The sequence below is a fragment of the Rhinatrema bivittatum genome, chromosome 5 (genome assembly GCF_901001135.1).
Source record: "Rhinatrema bivittatum chromosome 5, aRhiBiv1.1, whole genome shotgun sequence".
In the NCBI taxonomy this organism is placed as follows: Eukaryota; Metazoa; Chordata; class Amphibia; order Gymnophiona; family Rhinatrematidae; genus Rhinatrema; species Rhinatrema bivittatum.
Genome location: NC_042619.1, coordinates 309956169 through 309965732, shown reverse-complemented (window position 1 = coordinate 309965732; position 9564 = coordinate 309956169).

Below are 9564 nucleotides of genomic sequence, written 5' to 3'. Positions count from 1 at the left end.
AGCTGGCAGGATTTCCCATTGTTGCTGGCTGGGAGGGTTAACTTATTCCAGATTATTATTCTGCCCAAATGGTTGTATATGTTTCAGACTATCCCCTGCCATGTAATGCGTAAAGATGTCTGACGTTTAGAAAAATTAATACGCACTTATTTGTGGAAAGCTGGCAAACCTAGGATGACAATCCAAAGGCTTATGCGCAAATGGAAGCACAGAAGGCTAGGACTAGCAGACCTTAAACTATACATCACCTGTAATCTGCGGCATGTGGCGGACTGGCTTTTAGGCACGCAATTTTATATGTCTTTGTCAACAGAGTGCTTGCTTTTTGCCCCTGGCGATCTAGGCTGCTTACTACACTCTAAACTCATAGTATTACCCACTCAATTGCAACATAGCCCCTTGCTATCCCCAGTACGATGTGCGTGGAGGCAGTTCTGTCACATGTTGCAATTGGATTGGCATATTTCTCAGTTTCTACCCTTACTAGGCAATAGGGGTTTAAACTGGGGCTAACCCAAAAGGTATTTGATCAATGGTCTAAAAGAGGGATAAGATGTATTGCCCAGTTTCTAGAAGAATATGGCACTCTTCATTCTTTCACTGCACTGCAAGAGGAGTTTGGGTTACACAGTAGAGATTTTTTTGCTTACTTGCAAACACAACACTACATCCAATCCTTGCATATGAAAGGCTGGGGGTCTGATCAGAGAGAGTTGCTTTCAGAAATCTTTGATGTAGAAGACCCTTCTCGTCACTCCATTTCTTACTTTTATGCTGTGTTATGTAAACTCAAAGCCAAACTAGACCATGGTACAATATTGAGCAAGTGGTATGCAGAATTGGACATGGATTTTTCATTAATCGAATATGAGCACTGTTTTGGACGCATCAAATCAATTACTACTAATATTGTTCTTTGGGAAATTCATTATAAGTTTTTGCTACGATATTATTACTCGCAGAAACAGGCATACTTAGTGGGAATAGCCCCCACAGACCTTTGTCCTAAATGTAGGGAAATGCCTGGAATGCTGGGACTTCAGTTTTGGGTATGCCCTAAAATCCAAGCTTTTTGGAAAGCTCTTCTCTCTTACGTACATAGAATAACAGGGTTAACTGTCCCTTTGAATGCCAGGGTGCTTCTCTTTGATCATTTAAATAGAATTGCCCCAGGTCGCAGGTTTGTGAGGCTCTGGAATCACAAAGTGCTCATATTGGCTAAGCAAACCATTCTGCGATGTTGGCTTGGTGAAGATCCTCCCAGTTTGACCCATTTGCGGAACCAGATACACACTGTGTGCATTAACGAGAAATATATGGAAATACTTGATCTTCAAACATGTCGCAGAACATTTTTGTTGATTATGGAATAACTATTTGCAGTCCCTCCCACCGAGGGCAAAAAGTCAGATAATAAATGATTATTTTATACTTGAGCGGGAGATGCCTTTGTTTTCTTCCACTTCTGGTAAATGCAGGGGAGGGGTGACTTGGGGGGGGGGGGGAGGGTTGGGTAGTTCCCAATTGTTAATGTGTACCATTTTATTTGTTACTATATGGTTGACACTGTGCAGGAAACACCAGTGTCGGCTATTTTGTTAGTATGGTTGTAATGGAAAACTCAACAAAAAGTTTTGAAATATAAACATAGGATCTCTCCTTCCGTAGAGTATAGTAACCAATCTCCCTTCCAGTGTAGGAAGGTCATCCCTGCAGGTAGGATTAGCCGTGCTCTGGGCTACCTGCTTTCCAGGTCTATCAGCAGCGCTGACACGGAGCAATCACCGCACAATTTTCAGACCATGTGCAGTGCTGCCAGTCCCAGTGGCCCCCTTCCTTCTGCTTTGAAACAGGAAACATTAAAGTAGGAGGGGGCCATGGGACCGGCAACACTGCGCCTGCTCTCGCTCCCTGTAGCCCATAGTGCAGCGATACTCCGTGACTGCGCTGCCGATAGACTTGGAAAGCAGGCAGCGCGGAGCACAGTCAATCAAAGGAGAAACTTATTTTGAATGCAGCAGCTGAGACTCGAAGCACTAATCATCAAACTTGGGGCACAGGTCCTGTGTGCCCAGACCTAATGACACCCCTGAAAACAAAGAGCGTCTCACCAAGACCGCAGAACTGGCGAGAAGCCCTTAATAAGAAACTGGCAACATATCACTGATCGTGTAAGAATAAGTACATCCTCGTCTCTTCCAGTGTGGTTAGTGCTCATTTTTTAAAATTGTTTCCATAAGGCAAACAGGACCTTAGTACACTAATAGGCTGTGTTTTTATAGGATTTTTTTTCCCTTGGGAGGCAGTGGTCTGATTTCTGATATTCAAATGCAATTATCAAAAACTCACCAGAGGGGCGGGGAACCTTATGGGTCCGAGCCACATGGGCCCATGGCCGGAGGATTTTAATTATCTAACAACGCCTTTGAAACAGAGAAGAGACAAGCGAGCTGTAGTGAGAGAGTGGGATGAGAGAGGAGAAGCAAGAGTGTAGGAGGTAGGAGGACAGCTACATGGCCAGAGTGCTGCTAATTTTAATTGGGGGCCAAAATGAAATGAATTTACATATATTGAAAATACCCCAAATGCCAGCAAAACATATGTGATAGGAGAGGAAGAAGAGAAAGCAGGAAGAGCGAGAAAATACGGAAATGAGAAAAGGAAAGAAAATGTAAAAATCTAAAGATTATCCACGTATGGGCTTGCCCAGGCCTCAGGACGGGTGCAAGGGTATTAGGTAGGCACCCTAGGCAAACCTTCCAGCCTTGCTGCCCCTCCCTCCAAGACCTTCCACATACAATAAAAAAAAAAAAAAGAATTCATGTACAAAAAACATTTTTAATGAAAAAGGAACTTCTGAGGTAAAAATAGCTCTTACATCATGTATATTATATTTGCATGCACTACTGTGGTACAAAAAAGGACACTTGGAACCAATGTGCTATTAGGACTATTTTAACACGTTGGATGTGGGCTTGGCCCTCAGAAAACCATAAGTAACCCAATTTACAATTATAATATAATAAACCTCCCATAAACAAAATAACACTAGCTGCCATCACTCAAACAGTAACAACCCTACCTCTGAAAAGGCAATACTGCAAACATTATACTGTTATGACTGTCAAACTTGGGGCACGGCTGCTATTACTCACTGTGTGTTCTGCCTAGAGATGTGAATCGTGTGATCGATCGTCTTAACGATCGATTTCGGCTGGGAGGGGGAGGGAATCGGATCGTCGCAGTTTGGGTTTTTTAAATATCGTGTAAATCGAAAACCGGCACACTAAAACATCCCTAAAACCCACCCCGACCCTTTAAAATAAATCCCCCACCCTCCCGAACCCCCCAAAATGCCTTAAATTACCTGGGGTCCAGTGGGGGGGAGGGGAAGGGGGAGGGCGGGAAAACCGGCACACTAAAACAACCCTAAAACCCACCCCGACCCTTTAAAATAAATCCCCCACCCTCCCGAACCCCCCCAAAATGCCTTAAATTACCTGGGGTCCAGAGGAAGGGTCCCGGTGTGATCTTTTACTCTCGGACCTCCGGGTGCGTTGTAGAAATGGCGCCGGCGCTACCTTTGCCTTGTCATATGACAGGTCAAAGGTAGCGCCGGCGCCATTTTGTTTTTTGTCCCCCGACGTCAGGAGCGTAGGATATCGCTCCCGGACCCCCGCTGGACCCCCAGGGACTTTTGGCCAGCTTGGGGGGGCCTCCTGACCCCCACAAGACTTGCCAAAAGTCCATCGGGGGTCCGGGACGACCTCCTGCAGTCGAATCGTGTTGCCGTACGGCCGGCGCCATTTTGCGCAAAATGGCGCCGGCCACTTGTGTTGCCAGCATCATTATAATTTGAAAGTGGACTATTTCAAGAGCATCATTACAGAGGTACCTAATGATTTATAAGTCTTAGTTCAGGCTCACAGACACGATAGCTGCACTATCAAGCAGCATCGTATGAAGGTACACTCAGTATCTAAAATTAGACATCAATATAACAGGTTATATTTGTTCTCCAAAAAGGCGGCAGACACCCTACCCCCACATCGCTCCTTTGCGCAATAAATTTGCTACCCAGCACAGAGCCACCTCGGGGTAGGATTTATGCATTATCTTTGACTGAAACACAAGCCATGTCAGAATATATTCATGAAAATTTAGCCAAGGGCTTCATCCGACCCTCCAAGTCTCTGCTGGTGCGGGCTTTTTTTTTGTGGGGAAGAAAGATGGCTCACTCCGGCCGTGCATTGACTACCATGACTTGAATAAGATCACTCTGAAGGATCGCTACCATCTACTCTTAATTTCTGAACTCTTCGACCGACTTCAGGGTGCTAAAATCTTCACGAAATTGGACCATAAAGGCGTCTACAACTTGGTCTGATTTTGCCAGGGTGATGAATGGAAAACCGCGTTTAACTCGCGTGATGGCCACTTCGAATATCTTGTGATGCCGTTCGGCCTCTGTAACACTCCAGCAGTTTTTTAGAATATGATGAACGAGATCTTCAGAGACATGCTCTACCAATGCGTCATAGTACACCTGGATGACATCTTGGACTTTTTGCAAGACCTTCAAAGCCACCATCAAGACGTCTGCAGTGTCCTTCTGTGATTGCGGGATAACCAGTTGTATGCCAAGCTGGAGAAGTGCTCTTTTGAACAAGAGTCATTTCCCTTTCTGGGCTATGTGGTCTCTAGCCAAGGCTTTCGGATGGATCCTCAAAAATCCAAAAATATCCGTGACTGGCCCCAACCCACAGGCCTCAAGGCCCTGCGGAGATTTCTGGGCTTCACTAATTACTACAGATCGTTTATTCATCACTATTCTACACTAACTGCTCTACTCATGGCCATGACTCGCAAGGGGGATAACCCATCTCAGTGGTCACCCGAGGCCATGACCGCCTTCCAGGACCTCAAGGCCTCCTTCCTCCAGGAGCCATGCCTATGCCATCCAGACCCATGATGACCCTTCATCGTCAAAGTCGACGCCTCTGATATCGGTGTAGGAGCAGTACTCAGCCAGTATTCGGCCACTCATACCTTGCACCCTTGCTCGTTCTTCTCTAAACGCTTTTCTCCAGTGGAACATAATTACGCAATTGGGGATAAGGAGCTGTTGGCAATTAAACTGGCCTTCGAAGAGTGGCGTCCCTGGCTCGAAGGAGTGCAGCATCAGACTCCTCTATTTACTGACCACAAGAACCTTGAGTATTTGCACCGAGCTCAACGCCTAAATCATCGACAGGCCCGTTGGGCTCTATTTTTTACTCTGTTTAATTTCCTGTTACAATACCATCCAGCTAATAAAAACTGCCGTGCCGATGCACTCTCTCGGTCCTTTGTCACTGAGGATGTCCCTGATGTTCCACAGCACATTATTGACCCAGCTAAAGTCTTCCTTTCTGCCACATTCCCTGTGCCACCTGGGAAGATGGTTGTTCCCCGACAACTTCGATGGAAGATGCTCTGCTGGGCTCATGACTCCCTAACAGCAGGCCACCCGGGACAGTCTAGAACCCTTTCCACTCTCCAACAGTTCTATTGGTGGCCCACCATGAAGAAAAGAAGAAACAAGGTCAGTATATGGAAAACCTTATTCTGACAAGATTCAAGCCATTGACCGACCTTGTATCTTCTGTTCGCTACACAGCCATCTTGGATCGGCTTCCGTTTTGTTTTTTGGATCCACCATTAAGAAAGACACACAGTCCTACGTTGAGTCTTGCCCTACATGCGCCCGTCATAAGCCTCTGGTGGGTCGTCCTTGGGGCCTCTTACAACCTCTTCCCGCACCCAGCGAGCCATTGATGCACATAGCCACGGATTTCATTGTCGACCTTCCTTCAAGTGGCAATAACACGATTTGGGTCACGTGGACCTTTTTTCGAAAATGGCTCACTTTGTGGCATTACCTGGTCTTCCTTCAGCCCTGGAGCTAGCTATCTTGTTCATCCGCCATATCTTCCGCCTCCACGGCCTTCCAGACGCATTCTTTCTGATCGGGGAGTACAATTCACTGCCCGGTTTTGGAGATCCCTCTGCAAAAAGTTTGACATCACCCTGGATCTCATTTCGGCTTACCATCCCCAAGCCAACGGTCAGACAGAACAAACAGGACCTTAAAACAGTTCCTTATAGCTTATATAAATTCATGGCAGAATGACTGGTCCAACCTTCTGCCGTGGGTGGAGTTTGCGCTGAATTCGCATCAGTCCACGTCCACCGGGTCATCACCCTTCCAGGTGGTTTATGGACGCCAGCCGCTGCCTCCTCTGCCGCTCTTGCTTTCAGTGCTGTCCCCAGCAGCACAGGCTACCGCGCAGGAGTTGCACCAACTCTGGGACAACACTAAACAACTCCTTCAGCAAGCCGCCCAAAGATCCAAAAAGTTCTATGACGCTCATCATTGAGAAGCTCCACAATTTAATCCAGGAGACAAAGTGTGGCTCAGCACTCAGTTTATCCATCTCAAACTGCCTTCTGTCCGGTTCACCCCCAGATACATTGGGCCTTTTCCCATGCTTCGCCGGCTGGGCCCAGTTACCTACAGTCTTCGTCTGCCTTCATCTCTCAAAATCCACAATGCTTTCCATGTCTCACTTTTAAAACCTCTGGTACTATCCAACTTCTCAAAAAAATCGCCTGAGCCCCAACCTCTGGCATCAGAGGCGGATGTTACCTATCAAGTGCAAGATGTCTTGGACGTCATAAAGTGTGGGAAAAAGTGGGAATATCTCCTCTCGTGGAGGGCTTTGGGCCCGAAGAAAACAGCTGGGATTCTGCGGCCAACATCCTTGACAAGGATCTAATTAGGCAGTTCCATGCCTCACATCCGAGAAAACCCAAACTACCGGGGGGAGTCCTAAGAGGGGGGGGGGGGGGTACTGTTATGACCATCGGTCGCAGATGGCTGCGACCGCTATTACTATGTGTTCTGCCTCTCTCTCTCCCTTGGGGAAACTCGCGGCCAGGCCAGCCGCTTCTGTCACTCATTGCTCCGTTCCTGGACTCCCTGGGGCGATGAGGACGCCGCCGATCGCCATGTCTCCTCTGGGCCTCCCTAGGTGTGCGCGCGCACTACATGGCCCCTCTTATAGACGCTAGGGTGGGGACCTCAGGGGCATCTCCCCTTGATGACATCACTAGCCCTGGACTCTTAAGCTCCATCAGGGCCTGGCCCTAATCGACTTGGCAAAGAGTTCCTTCCTTGCTGAATCCTGCTGATCTCTCTATAGACATCGGTTACTGGTTCCTGAGCCTTCTGGCATGAGACATTCTTGGGTACCCGCTCCTCCTGTCTCCGGCTATCTGCTCCTCGGAGGGCCCTACGCCTTGGACTTTGCCTACTACTCCTGGAACCTCTCCGCCTTGAGAAGACTCTACATAAGTGTATCCCGCCCTGTGGGCCACTGCCGTCCTACCCTCCTTCGTGGAGACCTACGGAGGTGTACCCTGCTCTGTGGGCCATTGCCTTCCTACTCTGCTTCGTGGACCCATCGGAGGTGTACCCCGTCCTGTGGCCATTGCCTCTCTACTCTGCTTCATGGAGACCACCGGAGGTGTAACCCATCCTGTGGGCCATTGCCTCACTACTCTGCTTCATGGAGACCACTGGAGGTGTAACCCATCCTGCGGGCCATTGCCTCACTACTATGCTTCGTGGAGATCTACAGAGGTGTACCCCGCTCCGCTGGCCATTGCCTTTCTTTGTGACTGTGTCGCGCCCCCCCGCTCCTTGGGGCAGCGTGTAGTGTATCGTATCTTGTTTCTGTGCTGCGCTTCCCCGCTCCCTGAGGTAGCGCCTTGAGTTCCCTTGTGACTTCACCTTGCTCCCTGCTCCTCGGGGTAGCTCTCTGTCTATCATCGCCAAAGACCCCTGGGCTTCCCACTCCTCGGGTAAGCCTACGTCATACCTTCCCGTGCTGATGCTCTCTGTGGCTACGCCCCTGGGAACGCTCTCTCTCTGCACTCCTCCTTACTCAGCTTGCATCCTTGTGCCTCAGGGGTCTGCTCAGCACCTCACCACTAGGGGGAACTATCCTGGCAATTGTATCCACATCCCTCTCTCTGTACTCTCTAGGCTGTCTCTCCTATTGCTGCTGACCTCACCTCCCGACGGTGAGGCCCAGGGGAGGGCTCCTCCCCGTTGGCAGTACCAGCTCTCATCTCGGGCCAAGGGTCCACTAACCCACGAGTTCTAACATACACAAGGCCCTAAAACACCAATATGCCGCCTATTAGGAAAATAGAAAAAGCCAGGCTGCTATAGATCCCTACAAAGAAAATATGTGCTAGCTGAATATTTCACCTTGATCACACATGCAAAACAGAGATCCTCACCAAATACAGGTGACCATAAAGAGACCATAAAGTATAAACAAAAATGTGCAGACAAAAACTGAACTAGAAACCACAAGACGACAGATTCACTATGCAGTGCAACAATGGAAAAACAGAACTATTACCATTCCTCATGAAATATCAAACAATAAAATCAAGAATCATAAAACATCAATCATAACAGTGAAACCATAATAATAAAAATACATATTTCAAAACTGATGAGTAGAACATTCAATAAATAAAAACTCATATTCAAATATCTTAAACTTTTCTAAATAGCAATAAAATGCTTTAAAATGCAGACACATCAAATAACACCCAACAATTACAACTAATAAGGATAACCCCCCCCCCCCTCCATACCTGGGAAATTTTGATTTCCAGTCACCTGCAATTGTCATGGATTAGTGGGGGGAAGACGGAGGCCATAAACTTTTTCCTCTCTGTCATATACACATACTTCCTAGCACTCATGCACACTCACACATACACAAATTTGCACATTCAGAAGTTGGAGGCCCAAATAAGCATGCAAAAAGTTGATATGGCCATGACAGCAGTGGCCCATCCCATTCCACTGCCTATTAATACACACATACTCATTCACATGCATGCACATTTGCTCACACACACACACATGCCCATAGATGCTCGTTCACACATACATGCATATACTCATTCACACACTTGTTCACAGATGCATAAATGCTCATTCACAAACATATGCTCACAGACATACACGCATTCATTCACTCATGTACGTGAACATACACACATTCACTGATACACATGACCGTACACACACACTCATTCACACAATGCCCACAGACACACAGATGCTCATTCACACACACACATGCCCCGTGGCACAGCCAACACCATTCTGACTCATGAAGCGTATTTTCTCTGTGCCGCACGGGTCCAACTGATATCGCTGCTGCTGCTGCTTCATCTGTGTGGCAGCCGGCCCCACAGGGGCCCAGCTTGGTACAACAGTGGCACCTAGTGGCCGGATTTAGGGACCCACAATGGCAAGGTTTTGGAAGGCATAGTGGTCTGTGGCTCCTAGCCAAGGATTGTCACTGCAGTGACTGGGCTGAATACATTGGGAGGGGCCATAATAGAGGACCTCCACTCACTCCATCCCCTATAGTGCTGAGGCTGGAAGCCCACAAGCACAGAAGGAAACCGCTGGATCAATTCATTCAACCA